Genomic DNA, 14973 nt, shown 5'->3' on the forward strand with positions numbered 1-14973 from the left:
GCTTTGCCTCGGGTCCACCCAATACCAGATACCCGACTGAGTCAGGGGCAAGGGCTGAGAGATCCAGGGATGTTGTTTGAGCCAATCCAGTCTTTTAGCCCATTACCAGGACCCTCTCCAGCTCTACAGTCAGGTTTATTGAAATGGTGGATATAGCAAAATAGGTACAATACCTGCTGGGCGCAGGTCTGTCACTCTATAACATTGGAGCATAGCACCGATGGGCAGAGAAATTGCATTATATAACACAAATACTCAACACCAATTGGTAAAATGCCTTATAACATAGAAGTATTATTATTTTCAATTATGTATTCTTAATGTGCACGCATTAAGGTTACCTAAAATAGTAACACGATAACCAAATACATTGGTCGACACATGACTAATTATCTTCATTTTCTAATCAACTCCGTTAGTTCCAGATAAAAAGCATTGTCCTTGAAAAAATTGAAGTGGGAACAGCTAAATTATCAATGATCTGGAGTTTATAAAGTATGTTTTGACTGTCAAAATGTTAACATGATTAATGGTTGTACAAGTGTCAACTGACAAATATGTGACCGATCGCAAAGTGTGATTAGCTGAAAATAAGCATGCCACTGCTTTTCACCTGAAACATAAATAATGGTGGTATTACAAGCCAGTGGATTAGACAAGAAACAAGAGAAATGGAATTAACTTATTGATGACGACAACTCAGTTTTCCCACATAAATAATTGTCAGATATCATTTTGCCTGTATGTTGGTGATGACATACATCTATTTACTCATTCATCCTTTCCAAATTGGTAAACCTGCAGAATTCTGGCCCATTCTGTTCAATAACATGAACAGAATCAACATTTCTCAGAGACAGAGCAAACACCAGATACAGGAATCATGGGGAAAAGTTCTGGAGGAACTCAGTCGGCCATAAACATTTAGGGACGGGACCCTTCTTTCGACAGTCCGCTGAGTTCCTCAAGTATGTATTTCTGTTTTATTTCCTTGTAGAAAAATCTATAGTTGGGTTGTTTCATGAAACCGTGTTTTCATGTATTATGACTACGGATTTGTACATTAAGATTACTTTTTTGTATTTTGTACTCTTGAGTTCCCACTGACTCATTATTTGCTAAGTTGTGTTTATTTTTCTCACAACATAATGTCACATTAGGTCAGTCAAAACTCACAGTATATTATATACCCGTAATGCATGTTTATTTATCTTGCAACAATCTCACCTCTTCATTCACTGACTCTACCAGGCTCAAACCATTCAACAAAAATGGTGAACGGTTGGAATGATGAATATTATTAGTGTTGCATTAATAGGTTAACATACATATACCTAATAATTCTACATTTCAAATCTGTTTAAGGACAAATTAAAATCTTTGTTATCTGAACATCAAACTATGGTATTTACAATAATATACAAGTCAAGTCAAGTAGCCTTTATTGTCATTCAGACCTTGCGGTCTGAACAAAATTTTGTTGCCTTGCAGTCCTACATATAGTAAAAATGACAAAAACACACAATAAACACAAATTAACATCCACCACAGTGAGTTCACCAGGCACCTCCTCATTGTGATGGAAGGCAAAAATCTTAAGTCTTTGTCTCATCCGTTCTTATTCTCCCTCTGCGCAGAGGCGATCCAGGCTTCAGATGTCATGACCCCACCGGGCGATGGTAAGTAATGTCAGTCCCGCGGCTGAATCCGAGCTCCGCGAACGGGCCAGTTCAACTCCGCGGCCCAGGGTGGTCGAAGCTGAGCCGCTGATGAGCTTTCTTAATAATTGCATCAGTGTTCTCGGACCAGGAAAGATCTTCCGAGATGTTCTAATGTAACATGCATTGCGGGTATATAATGTACAATACAATACGATAAAACTTTATTCATCCCCGGAGAGAAATAGGTAATTTATTCTTTGCAGTTAAGACAGAGTATAATCAATTCAACATTTACAGCAAATTCTTTTATGAAAAGCACGAGACATTCAATGAGAAGTTTGCCAAAACTGCATGTCCAAAGCTTTGTTCATCTGTATTTAAAATAGAGATAAAGAAACTTACCCTAACAGCTTCTGACCAAACTAACTCAGGCTTCAGTCATTCCAATACTGTAAGATATAAATACAAGTAAAACATTTAATAGGAGTAATATCTAAGAGGAAACAAAAAATCAGAACATCTCGGAAGATCTTTCCTGGTCCGAGAACACTGATGCAATTATTAAGAAAGCTCATCAGCGCCTCTACTTTCCTGAGCAGATTACGGAGAGTTGGTTTGTCAAGGAGGACTCTCTCTAACTTCTACAGGTGCACAGTAGAGAGCATGCTGACCGGTTGCATCATGGCTTGGTTCGGCAACTTGAGTGCCCAGGAGAGGAAAAGACTAGAAAAAGTAATAAACATTGCCCAGTCCATCATCGGCTCTGACCTCCCTTCCATCGAGGGGATCTATTGCAGTCGCTGCCTCAAAAAGGCTGGCAGTATCATCAAGGACCCACACCATCCTGGCCACACACTCATCTCCCTGCCACCTTCAGGTAGAAGGTACATGAACCTGAAGACTGCAAAGACCAGGTTCAGGAATAGCTGCTTCCCCACAGCCATCTGGCTATTAAACTTGGCTCTGAACATTAATAGCCCATAATCTGTTATTTGCACTTTATCAGTTTAGTTTATTTATTCATGTGTGTATATATTTACATAATGGTATATGGACACAATGATCTGTTCTGTAGTCAATGCCTACTATGTTCTATTGTGCTGAAGCAAAGCAAGAATTTCATTGTCCTATCTGGGACACATGACAATAAACTCTCTTGAATCTTGAATCTTGGGAAGAAAAGGGCAGAGGAATGGTTGATGTAATTTAATGCAGAGAAGTGTGAGGTGTTACATTTTGGGACGTTGAACAAGGGCAGGACCTACACAGTAAATGGTAGGCCTCTGGGTGTTGTTGTAGAGTAGAGATATCTAGGAGTTCAGGTGCATGATTCTTTAAAGGACTGGTTGCAGGTAGATAAGGTGGTCAAAAATGCTTTTAGCACTTTGGCCTTCATCTGTCAGAGTATTGTATAACAGTTGGGAGGTCATGTTGCAGTTGTATAAGACGTTGGTGAGATCGCATTTAGAATATTGTGTTCAGTTCTGGGCACCATGTTATAGGAAAGATATTGTCAAGCTTGAAATGGTTCAGAGAAGATTTACGAGGATGTTGCCAGGACTAGAGTGTGTGAGCTATAGGGAGTGGTTGAGTAGGCTGGGTCTCTATTCCATGGAGTGCTGGAGGATGAGGGGAGATCTTACAGAGGTATACAAAATCATGAGAGGAATAGATCGGGTAGATGCAGAGTATTTTGCGCAGAGTAGGGGAATCGACGACCAGAGGACATAGGTTGAAAGTGAAGGGGAAAAGATTTAATAGGAATCAGAGGTGTAACTTTTTCACACAAAGGGAGGTGGGTGTCTGGAACAAGCTGCCAGAGAAGGGAGTTGAAGCTGGGACTATCCCGTCATTTAAGAAACAGTTAGACAGGTACATGGATAGGACAGGTTTGGAGGGATATGGACCAAGGGCAGGCAAGTGGGACTCGTGTAGCTGAGACACTGTTGGCCGGTGTGGAAGAGTTGGGTCGAAGGGCCTGTTTCCATGACTCTGTGACACTTTTAGACTTGAATAGGAAAGGTTTAGACAGATATGCATCAAATACAGGCAAATGGAATTAGCACAGGTAGGTACCATAGACAAAGGGTGTGTTTCCATACAGTATAACTTAGCCGTGTTTTCTGTTATCAGCCAAGAAGCAAAGCAAGAATTACGGGTGCCGCTGCCGATCGGAACGCCTGTTGAATGTTTAGTGGTGTTAAATTTGTTCATGATATATGTATTTTTTATTTCTATTTGTTTTTAATGCACACTGAATGGACACTGGTTGAGCAACGTTTTTTTTTTGTTTCCTCTGGGTATGTGAATACTCAGGAAATGACAATAAAGATATACAATACAATACAATACAAGATGCCCTCCAAATGCATTCGTTGAAATAGGCAAAATAACCAAACAAACATTTGGTTGCATTAGTTCTTATTCTTTACTGAGGTCCTTGCAGATTATTTAAGCATTTGAAAGAGTGTCAAATTAAATATTTAGGATTAGCAGTAAATTATTTAACAAAATTAAATTCTTCAATTTTCAGGCTGAAATTATAAATCTCCTTAGCTGGTGCATGACTGCAGACATTGAGTGATACTATGGCCCCTGTTCATTTCAGCCAGTGTTTTTAGAGCTGAGATTCACAGATTCCGATACCAACATCGTCACATTCTCCAGTATCAGGGGAGTTCTCAGAAAAAAAATTGCAAGGATAATGAATTAATAATACATTTTTGTGTATAGCACGTTAAGAGCTTTGTAAACGAATAAGAGGAGCTTGAAGTTGATTCTACACCGTACTGGGATCCAGTGGAGAGAGTATCCAGTATCTGTGCTCCCGTGGCTGATGAGAGGTGGTCGGCTTTATTACATTGCCCAAGTACCGGGCTTTACTGCATTCATTTACACATGGTGGCTGCACTCAATTCAACCCATCAGAGTCTGAGGACCTATCATATTTCTGATACCTGACCTGGACCCAATTGATATAATGAATGCTGTTGAGCTCAGGTCAAGTGGGCAGAGTTTAAATTTAAGATACAAGGAAAGAAGGGTCTGAAGGAGGGTCCTGACCCAAAACACCACCTTTCCATGTTCTCCAAAGAAGGTGCCTGACCCACTGAGTTACTCCAGTACTTTGAGACTTTTTTGACCTAAAGCTCAGCTTTCAAATAGTAAAATTGCAGCTCGATAGATTGCAAATAAATTAGGTTTGCAGAAATCTGCATTATGTGGACTGTTCTTTAGTAATGACACGTGTCACAATAATGTTGAGTGAATAACAGCAAAATGCTCCCAACAAGAGTTTTTTTCACCAATGCCTGCAGGTAAAACATTGGATGGAAGGAGTCCAAAGGAAGGTTTAAAAGATCATGCCTTCATTCGCATCAAAGGCCTTGCCAATAATTGCTCTCTAGACACAAACATGAAGAAGTGTTATTCATTGCAGAGTACTGACGGGCATTTGCTACTTGAGCATTACTGCCAGCGTAAGTTGGCACCTTCAAGACAAGAGGGAGGAAGCTGAAGAGATTGAGGGACAACAAGAACCGCATTGTTTGATTCATTACTGGGAGTCTTGAGGCATGCGATCCGGAGTTGTTACACAATTCAAAGTAAGTGGACCATAAGGAAAGCAAGTTATTTGGAAAGAAGTCAAGTTTCTATTTTTAATAGGCTGATCACTGGGAACAAATTATACAATACAATTTGAAAACTTTAATCAACAAATTCTAATGTACTTCTTCTTCATGAATATAATGAGACTAAACAAAACTTAATCTTGTACATGGAGGTGCCTAGCTAGTTTTTAATTGGTGAGCAAATGGTAAGTGTCTTTGTTTTTCCGCTTTGGTTCACTTTTACTCACCACACGGGTAAACATCTGTTGTCGAGAAATAGAAAAGCAAATGATAAGAAGATAAGAGCAAATATGACTCCATAATTGAAAAATAACAAAGTGAATAAGTCAAAACATAACAAGCAGAGTTTTGAGTCTAAAAGTACTGCAACAGGCAAGATTAATGAACATGCGTAAAAAATGTGAGGTGACTATTTGCACCGCAAGGATCAATATAATTAAATGCAGCCACCACAAAGAATTGCTGCAAAGCTCACTAGCTGATGCTTACTAAATATTTTTGGAATCGTAACGCTTCTACCATTAAATGAAAGATCTTGTAAACAAGCAGGAACATACCAAGATCCCAAGAGAAGTTGAAGTAACATCTCGTATAAAGCAAGGAACTGTAGATGTTGGCTAAACGGCATTTCGTTTGGACCTCAAGGGGTCCAAATGACAATTAAATTGAATCTTGAATCTTGAATCTTGAAGGACACAAAGTGCTGGGAGTAATTCAATAGGTCAGGCAGCATCTCTGAAGAACATGGTTAGGTGACAATTCAGGTCCAGACCCTTCCTCAGATAATTGTAGTGGGGGATAAGAGAGCTGGAACAGGAGAGGGGCAGGTAATAGGTATGTCTCGACCGGAAACATCCATCAATCCATTTTCACCAGAGAAGCTGCCTGACCTGCTGAGTCACTCCAGCACTTTGTGTCATTTTGTGAAGTAATACCTCCATTGATGTAAGTCTGCAAGGTTCAATTTAAAAATCACAACAGACATTCAGTGCAGATATCTCTTATGTTCACCTCCCCAAAGGTTAACAGTGATATTTGGCTCCCTCTACCTACACTCACATGGCCAAGTCAATGCCAAGTCACAACACTCTTTAGAACTCTGGTCAAACCATGTCACCTCGCCACAGAGCGTAAATCAAATTGATCAACTGACTGAACAAGATTTTCTGCAACATCTACACAATGGGAACAATGAATAAAATGAACACATCACAGGGCTGTCATTAACTCTACTGAGTCAAAGAAAATATATGTGCATTGTATTAATGTCTCCTTGGCCCTTATCTTTAGTTTCCAACAAATGTAAACATTATATACAGTGTATCTGAATAATACACCAGTGTTTAAAATGTTCCAAGTCTGCTTTACTTCAAGTAGGTTATTGCAGCATGGGGAAGGGAATCCAATTAATGCTCTTGGAAGAACAGTTAATTTATTATCTACTAATTAATCCCTTAATTGAGTAACTGTAGCTGGATTCTCTTGTATCTCCTCATGCATATTTATTAAATATTATGCACTCTATGAATAAGAAATTTATCAGGACAACTATATTAGATAGCTACAAGGAAGACCATTAACCACAATGACAAATTTCAATTCAACCTTTTGTTACTTCAAACCATTCACAGTTCTTCATTCAATTCAGCTCCAAATTGTGATGCTTCCCCTGATCGTTGTGATGTGATATTTATCCAGACATACTGACCTATTTTCCCTGTAACACACCACCAACATGGAATGGTTAAGATTGTTTATTTCTCATGCGTCATTAATTCACAAGTACAATGCTGTTATTGATAAAAAATGTATTCTGTTGTTCCATTCCTGGTGCACATTTTAAGCATGTCAAATTATATTTTACTGTGACAATTCCTAATTGGTGAATGGGTTATTTTATGATAACATGCACTAATACACCTAAGAAATGATGCACACAAGCTTCTTTCACTTCATATTTCCAACATAGTATTGGATAGATTTATTTCAACAGTTCACTTAGTGTAATGATCACACTTTTCAATTGTTATATATTTTCACAATGGTAGAGTAATTGCTCTATTCAAGATCCAACACTGCTAATGGCCTTAAACAAAATATACAGCAACAATTTCATATGAAAACAATGTTATCTACAAAGTAAAACTTAAATATGGTCTCCTCTTAATTGCTCTTACATCAAGTTGTATAGATAAAATAATAGAATTAAAGGAACATACAGATAAGTTCCAGGAGCGGAATTAAGCCATTCGACCTATTAAGTCTCCTCCATCATTCAATCACAGCTGATCTATCTTTCCCTCTCAACCCCATTCTCCTGCCTTCTCCCCATAAACCCTGACACCCTAACTAGTTAAGAATTGGCCAATCTCCACCTTAAAAATGTCCACTTGCCTCATTATATCTAATTTCGTTTTACTGATCAAAACGTGATATCCAAAACATCTCTGATAACAATTGTGCTTCACCTATCATTGAACATCATTTAAGCCGAGTAAATCCATGCAAAAAGGTCAAAGTTTTGCTGCATGGTTCAAATGTGTATAATGAATGGTTCATAGCCACTGGTAAGATATTCTACTGTCAATGAAATTGTATTATGAAGCAGTGGAACTTTTTTTGGTGCTGCAGGTGAACAAAAGAGAAGAGCACATTTTTAAACAGGATTTACACTAATCCATAAATAGGAGTAGCACAGTAGCATGGGCATCACAAACACATAGATATAGATATGCCATTTATTGTCACTATACATGTACAGTGAAACTGAAAGCTGCTCGTACTCAGTGCATACATACAATTTTACACAAAAAACAAGAAACAGAAAACAAAACAGAAGGGAGATGGGGGGGGGGGGGGAAATAGGTGCACAAATTCTACGGCGCTACATACATATATACATATATACAGATGGAAGTCCGTGTTGGGCGGTGTAGTCAGTGCATGTGTGGATTTGAATTTATGGTAGATATAATTCTCGGGAAGCAGCTATTCCTAAGTCTGTTTGTCCTGGATTTGATGCACCTATAGCGCCTTCCAGAGGGCAGCAGGTCGAACAGTCCAAACGCAGGATGGGAGCTGTCTTTGGTGATCTTCTTTGACCTGCTAAGGCAGCGGGAGGTGTAGATGTCCATCAGGGAGGGGAGAGGGCAACCAATGATCCTCTGCGCTGTCCTGGTTACCCTCTGAAGCCTCTCCCTGTCTGCCATGGTGCAGCTGCCATACCATGCTGTAATGCAGTATGTCAGCAGGCTCTCGATGGACGAGCGGTAGAAGGTCAGCAGCAGGTTAGAGTCTAGGTTGTGCTTCCTGAGGACCCTCAGGAAGTGCAGCCGCTGCTGAGCCTTCTTGATGACCGCTGTCGTGTTGTCCGTCCAGGAGATGTCAGCCGCGATATGGACACCGAGAAACCGGAAGGTGTTGACCCTCTCCACACACTCGCCGTTAATGTGTAGGGGGACTAAGTCGGTGCTGTGCCTCCTGAAGTCGACAATGAGCTCTTTTGTTTTCCTGGTGTTCAGAGCCAGATTGTTTTCTGAGCACCAGGTTGTCAACTTCAGGACTTCCTCTCTGTAGGCTGCCTCGTCTCCCTTTGAAATAAGTCCGACCACAGTAGTGTCGTCAGCAAATTTGACGATGCGGTTGTTGTTGTGGGCCGGACTACAGTCGTAGGTGTAGAGACAGTATAAGAGGGGGCTTAGCACACAGCCCTGTGGGGAACCGGTACTCAACCTGCGAGTGGAGGAGAGGTGGGGGCCAAGTCTCACAGTCTGGGGCCGGTTTGTGAGGAAATCCTTAATCCAGGCACATGTGACAGTGGGGAGGCCGAGAGTGACCAGTTTGCCAATGAGGATGTCCGGGATGATTGTGTTAAAGGCTGAACTAAAATCCACAAAGAGCATCCGGACGTAGCTCTGCCCCTGCTCCAGATGGCTCAGCACAGAGTGGAGAGCTACGGTGATGGCGTCTTCTGTGGATCTGTTTTGGCGATAAGCGAATTGGTGGGGGTCGAAGTCTGGTGGTAGATAGTCCTTGATGTGCTGGAGGACCAATCTCTCGAAGCACTTCGTGATTACCGGAGTGAGGGCAACGGGACGGTAGTCATTAAGGCTGGTGATGGGAGACTTCTTCGGCACAGGGACGATTGTGGCTGATTTTAGGCAGGACGGAATGACTGCCTGGGCCAGGGAGAGATTGAAAATTCTGGTGAAGATGGCAGTGAGCTGGTGGGCGCACGCTTTGAGCACCTTACCAGGGACTCCATCTGGGCCGGTAGCCTTCTTGGGGTTCACTGCCAGGAGCACCCGTCTGACATCGTGCTCCCTGACAGTGAGTGGAGTAGTACAGGAGCCAGGTGAGGGTGGGAACAGGGCTGTAGCAGGTGAGTGCTGCTGTTGTGATGTTTCAAAGCGGGAGAAGAAGCAATTTAGCTTTTCTGCCAGCGGCGCACTCAGGTCTTCTGACTTTGTGGCACAGCCTCTGTAGTTGGTAATGTCTTGTATGCCCCGCCATACCTCCCGTGTATTATTGCTGGACAAGTGGGACTCTATGCTCCTCTTGTGATCCGCCTTAGCCTTTTTAATACCACTTTTCAGGTCGGCTCGAGCAGCCCTGTACAGAGCTCTGTCACCTGACCTGAAGGCAGCATCGCGGGCTCTGAGGAGTGTACATGAAGGAAAAACAGAACTAAGTACTTGATGTAATCCTTGCACAATATTGATTCTAGGTCAGTGCAGAAGATACCAAACCATGTCTTCCAATTTACAAATCACAGTAAGTTAAGGAGGCTTACTGGTTCACCCTCTCTCTTTAAGTATAGAATGGAAGTAAATAGTGGCTCTCTGAATCCATCTGCAATAGAAGATTATAAAGGGATTCCATCTATGCATCTGAAAATTACACTGCAAGATAGTGAATTGTATATCTTGCCTCACATGATGCAATTTCCACAATGTGTATGGTATAGAACTGATACCCTGACTGAGAGGAATCAATTGAATGGATTTGCTTTCAGGCATACTCCTACTGAGATCAAGTTATTCTGTCTGAATGCAGCTACGTGATAAACCACCATGGTCTTATGGCATCAGAACTATTCATGAGTATTTATTGACAAGTAATATTGCAGGAAAAACCTTGCTGGTCCATGCGTAACAAAACACTAAGTCACTCCACCGTCTCATACAAAAACTAATCACTAATCATGCAGTGTGAAAGGCAAATATATGAACTTAATGAAAGTCATTCTGAATCTGTAGATATGAATAATCATTGAGACTCTTCTTATGCCAGCATACCATGTAATGGCTCGAATGTAATCCTGTATTGTCTTTCCGTCTTGACTGTGACACTGAGTTCTTCCCAACAAACCTTTTATCACCACACTGTGTCTCACAATTCTGAGCTATACAGAGATATTAAGCAGGCTCGGACACTATTCCTTGGGGCGCAGGAGAAGGAGGGGTGATCTCATAGTGGTGTCCAAAATCATGAGAGGAATAGATCGCGTATATAGAGGAGATATGTTTAAGGTGGGGGGGAAAGATTTAATAGGAACCTGAAGGATAATTTTTCACAGAGGGTGATGGGTGCATGGAACGAGCTGCCAGAGGAGGTATCTCAGGCAGGGAGTAGCACCATTTTAAGCAACATTGGACAGGTACATGGATGGGACAGGTTTAAAGGGATATGGGCCAAACACAGGCAGGTGGGTCTTGTGTAGATGGGATATGTTGGTCCCAGTGTAGGCAAGTTGGGCCTAATGCCGTGTTGCTATACTAAATGACTCTAAAAATCCAATTTCTATCTGAACTACTCTCCAAATTGACAAAACCCTAATCTAATACTGGGAAAACCAATTCAAACTAAAACCTTACCCTTAGACCATAGCCCTTGATTCTCAATAACTGATTCCTAACCCCCAGACTATAATTGCTGCTTCTACCACAAAGATATTTCCCCTAATTAGGACCCCATATTTTAACTGACCAATATCTAATCTGGAGGCAGTCCCCCAGTCATAACTGACTGGCTGCATTTTTCTTTAAACAAAGTACACCCAAACCATGTTTTACACAGATGTACACGAATGGTGCTAGCCACAAAAAAATCTTCCAATTAAATAAACCTCTTGCAAACCATGCTGATGGTACACAAAAATTGAGCTTGAATCCTCTGGAATAAAGGTAGTGATAATTGGATCAAAGTTTGTCTGACAACTTGGAGAAATAATACAATAGAGCATGAGACTACTATCTTACACTATTAGTATGACTATGCCGATTGTATAGTAGGATTGTCAGTGAACTGTATGCAAAAATAATTTCACTGTACTTGGGTGCACTTGGCAATTGAACCACTGAACTATTTATCTTGTTAGAGGAGCTTACAATTAGGAAACATGGACTCCACACTATGACCTTTGGGAATGAAATTACAAACAGCCAAAATCCAATTGAAATGTAGATCTCTCTTCTGCAAATGTAAGGCACTCCATTTAAGCACCAAAACATTACATTGTGATGATGTGAATCATGCAGCTATTTTTACTGCTCTGGCAAGCAGCATGTTTATGTGATGTTGAACTGAAAAATTGACAGAAAAGAATCAAATCAATCAATTGAAGGATTAATAAATTGATAAATAAAGATCGATACATTTTGGTGAACCAAAACTTTCAGGGGAAACAAGGCAAAGGATGAAGGTTGTATATTGGCTACAATCTCACTGAATGAAGAGAAGAGTACACTCCTATGTATCATGTAAATATCTCAGTACACCATAATCCTTTCTTTGTCTACTATATCTTTGATGCACAACATAATACATTGCCTTCGGCACTGGCCACAGTCCTTTGACAGATATAACTCTTTCTTTTATATGCCAGTTGGCAATAGAATCGTGGGAGATTTTTAGCTGGGGGGAAAAATCACTCCTCAGAGTAACCTGGCAATCAGAAGATCAAGTATTTGTGAACATTGTTATATCAAAGCCTGAACGATAGTTTTACGTCAACAACACACTGTGATAAATGTTAACACAAAAGCAAAAAAAAAAAAAACTAAGCAATGATCAAAATATTGTGACAACAGAAATTTGAATGCCAGCAAGTATGCAACTCGAGAAAAATGTGAAAGACTTTGATTAAGAGTAGTGAGGAAAAATATTCCTGTATATACTGAAGCTAGGAAATGCTTAATGGACATTTTTGCAAAATCAGGTTTGAGTCAATCATTTTTCTCATATAAGTGCATACATAATATAGTATCAAAAGTGTAGAATGAAAATAACATCAAAACACAATTAAAGATGAAGACTACAAATCATTTCATTTGAATTGGTTCCTGCAGCAGAAGTAAATGCCAATTGGTCTCTTATCTTGAACTTTGCCCCATAGCATGTTCAATGTCATTAATCTATTTGCCTAGAAATTGTACCAAAATAAATGTGCTGTTTATTCGCACATGACCATAGAAAAAACATTTACCCTGGGATAGATTATGTCAGGAATCATGTAAAAGCAAGGAACTGCAGATGCTGATTTACGAAAATAGACACAAAGTGCTGGGGTTACTTAGCAGGTCAGGCAGCATCTCAGGAGAACATGGACAGATGATGTCCATGTTGGGACTTGTCTTCAGATATCATTCCAGGTTAGACAACACCCAGAGAAGCAGTCCTGTTACTTACAAGCAAAATCCATCTGAATGTATCCAAGGACATCATCACTCCTGGCCAATGATCATCAATGTAAATTGGTGCCTCAAAGTGCACTCTGCATTCCTTGTTTATCAGCAAGCAAAGATGTCAACCAATGCGACATCCATGCTTAAAAGTCCTGTCCCACTTGGGCGACCTAATCGGACAGTTAAAAAGAGTGTTTTCGACCTTCCAGCTCGAGGGCACTCGCCTGGAAAACCTCGAGCTGGATCGACCGTCCGCGTTGAAACCACGAGCTGGATCGACTGACCGCGCACACACGTACACACACACACACACACACACACACAAACACATTGCAAAGGCGGGGGCTAGGGAAAGCGGAGAAGGGCTGTCTGAAATTCACACCTGCGATGAAGAGGAAGGTAAAAGACGGCTGCACAGTAACAGTAAGTCCTTTAGTGAGCGCGGGGGGGGTGGAGAGAAGCAGAGAGATGGGGGGGAGAAGGAGTGGAGACACTTTTAAGAAGTATAATAAAGTTTGGCGGGCATTTTATCGACCGGTCGGTCTTCCTAAGTCCTGAAACTCCAATGAGCCAATCAAAATGCCCGGTCAGCGAAGGAGATTGCCTATGGCTGCCCTCGACTGCCTGTAACTAAATAGTGTCCCCACTCCACTGCACTATGAGTTAAAAAGACCCATGCCGACCAAATGTTACTCACGGAAAATGTTCCAATATGCTGAAAAATTCGCTGCTACCTAGCCGAGGCCACGAGTATTCGGGAACTTTCATCAGCATGAAGGAGAGTTCCAGCGACCTCATAGGACCTCCTAGGACCTCGTGTCGACCATGCTGCGAGTTGGAAGATCGAAGACACTCTTCTAAACTCGCAGATTAGGTCGCCCAAGTGGGACAGGCCCTTAACTCATAGTATCAGCCAGATTCATTTTTCTAGGTTCAGTATAAATGCAGAAGTGTTGCGACATTGTCGCTCAATGATTGCAACATTTCCATGTTTTGCAATTCACTGCTAAATGCTGCAGTATTTGCCAGATTGAACAGCCTGAACCACACAGTGGCAATGAGCCACTCATGACGTGAGATCCTTCCAAAACAGGATCACACGAGTGGTGTTTAAAGATACAGTGTGGAAACAGGTCGTTCGGCTCACTGTTCACGGCGACCATCCATCACCCATATGTTATCCCACTTTTGCATCCGACAGAAGCCAAATTTATAGAAGCCAAAATGATGGCAATTTATAGAGGCCAATTAACCTACACATCTTTGGAATGTGGGAGGAATCTGGAACACACGGAGAAAACCCACATGGTCACAGAGAGAATATACAAACTCCGCACAGACAGCGGCTCTGGTCAGGGTCGAACCAGAGTCTCTGGTGCTGTGAGACAGCTACTCAACCATTGAGCCACTGGACCACCATTAAGTCTGCAGGCTCTTCGTCCCACTGAGTCCACGCCAATCATCGATCACACGTTCACTAGTTCAATATTATCCCACTTTCTCATCCACTCTCTACACATAAGGGGCAATTTTACAGATGCCAATTAACCTACAAACCCGCATGTTTTTGAGATGTGGGAGGAAACTGGAGCACCTGGGGGAAAACTCACGCGGTTTCAGGGAGAATGCACAAATTCCACACAGACAGCACCAGAGGTCAGGATGGAAGCTGGGTCTCCGGCACTGTGGGGCAGCTGCTCTACCAGCTGCGTCAACCAGTCTACATAGACACAAAATTCACCCATCACCCCCCTCTTCCCCACCCCCCCCCTCCCCCCGACTCTACCATGGCAAACACAGGGGGTCTTCTAGGTCCAAGCACAGTCCCAATTGTCATCAGGGTGTTTGTATGAATGTTGTATGTGCAGGTCCCAACAGCAACCACACAGGTAAAGTTCTGCCCAATGTTTTTGCAGGACACCTCATTGCACTTTGCACATCATAGAAGAGTAAAAGAGATTTCTGGCAACACTGATCACTGTATCTAAACAGTAC

The 14973-nt window shown here is 41.5% G+C and overlaps 1 protein-coding gene across 7 annotated transcripts in view; it reads right to left on the bottom strand.

Annotated features, from left to right (window-relative positions):
* Positions 1-14973, bottom strand: part of chl1b (cell adhesion molecule L1-like b) — a 610347-nt gene that overhangs the window by 482330 nt on the left and 113044 nt on the right. For 6 of the 7 annotated variants that reach the window (XM_055647706.1, XM_055647709.1, XM_055647710.1 and 3 more), the window contains exon 3: positions 2064-2110. The exons of the other annotated variant lie outside the window; for it this stretch is intronic. The gene's annotated coding sequence lies outside the window, so the exon portion shown is untranslated. The remainder of the gene's footprint in view (positions 1-2063; positions 2111-14973) is intronic. 7 annotated transcript variants of the gene reach the window in all.

This window comes from Leucoraja erinacea, chromosome 16 (genome assembly GCF_028641065.1).
Source record: "Leucoraja erinacea ecotype New England chromosome 16, Leri_hhj_1, whole genome shotgun sequence".
Lineage (NCBI taxonomy): Eukaryota > Metazoa > Chordata > Chondrichthyes > Rajiformes > Rajidae > Leucoraja > Leucoraja erinaceus.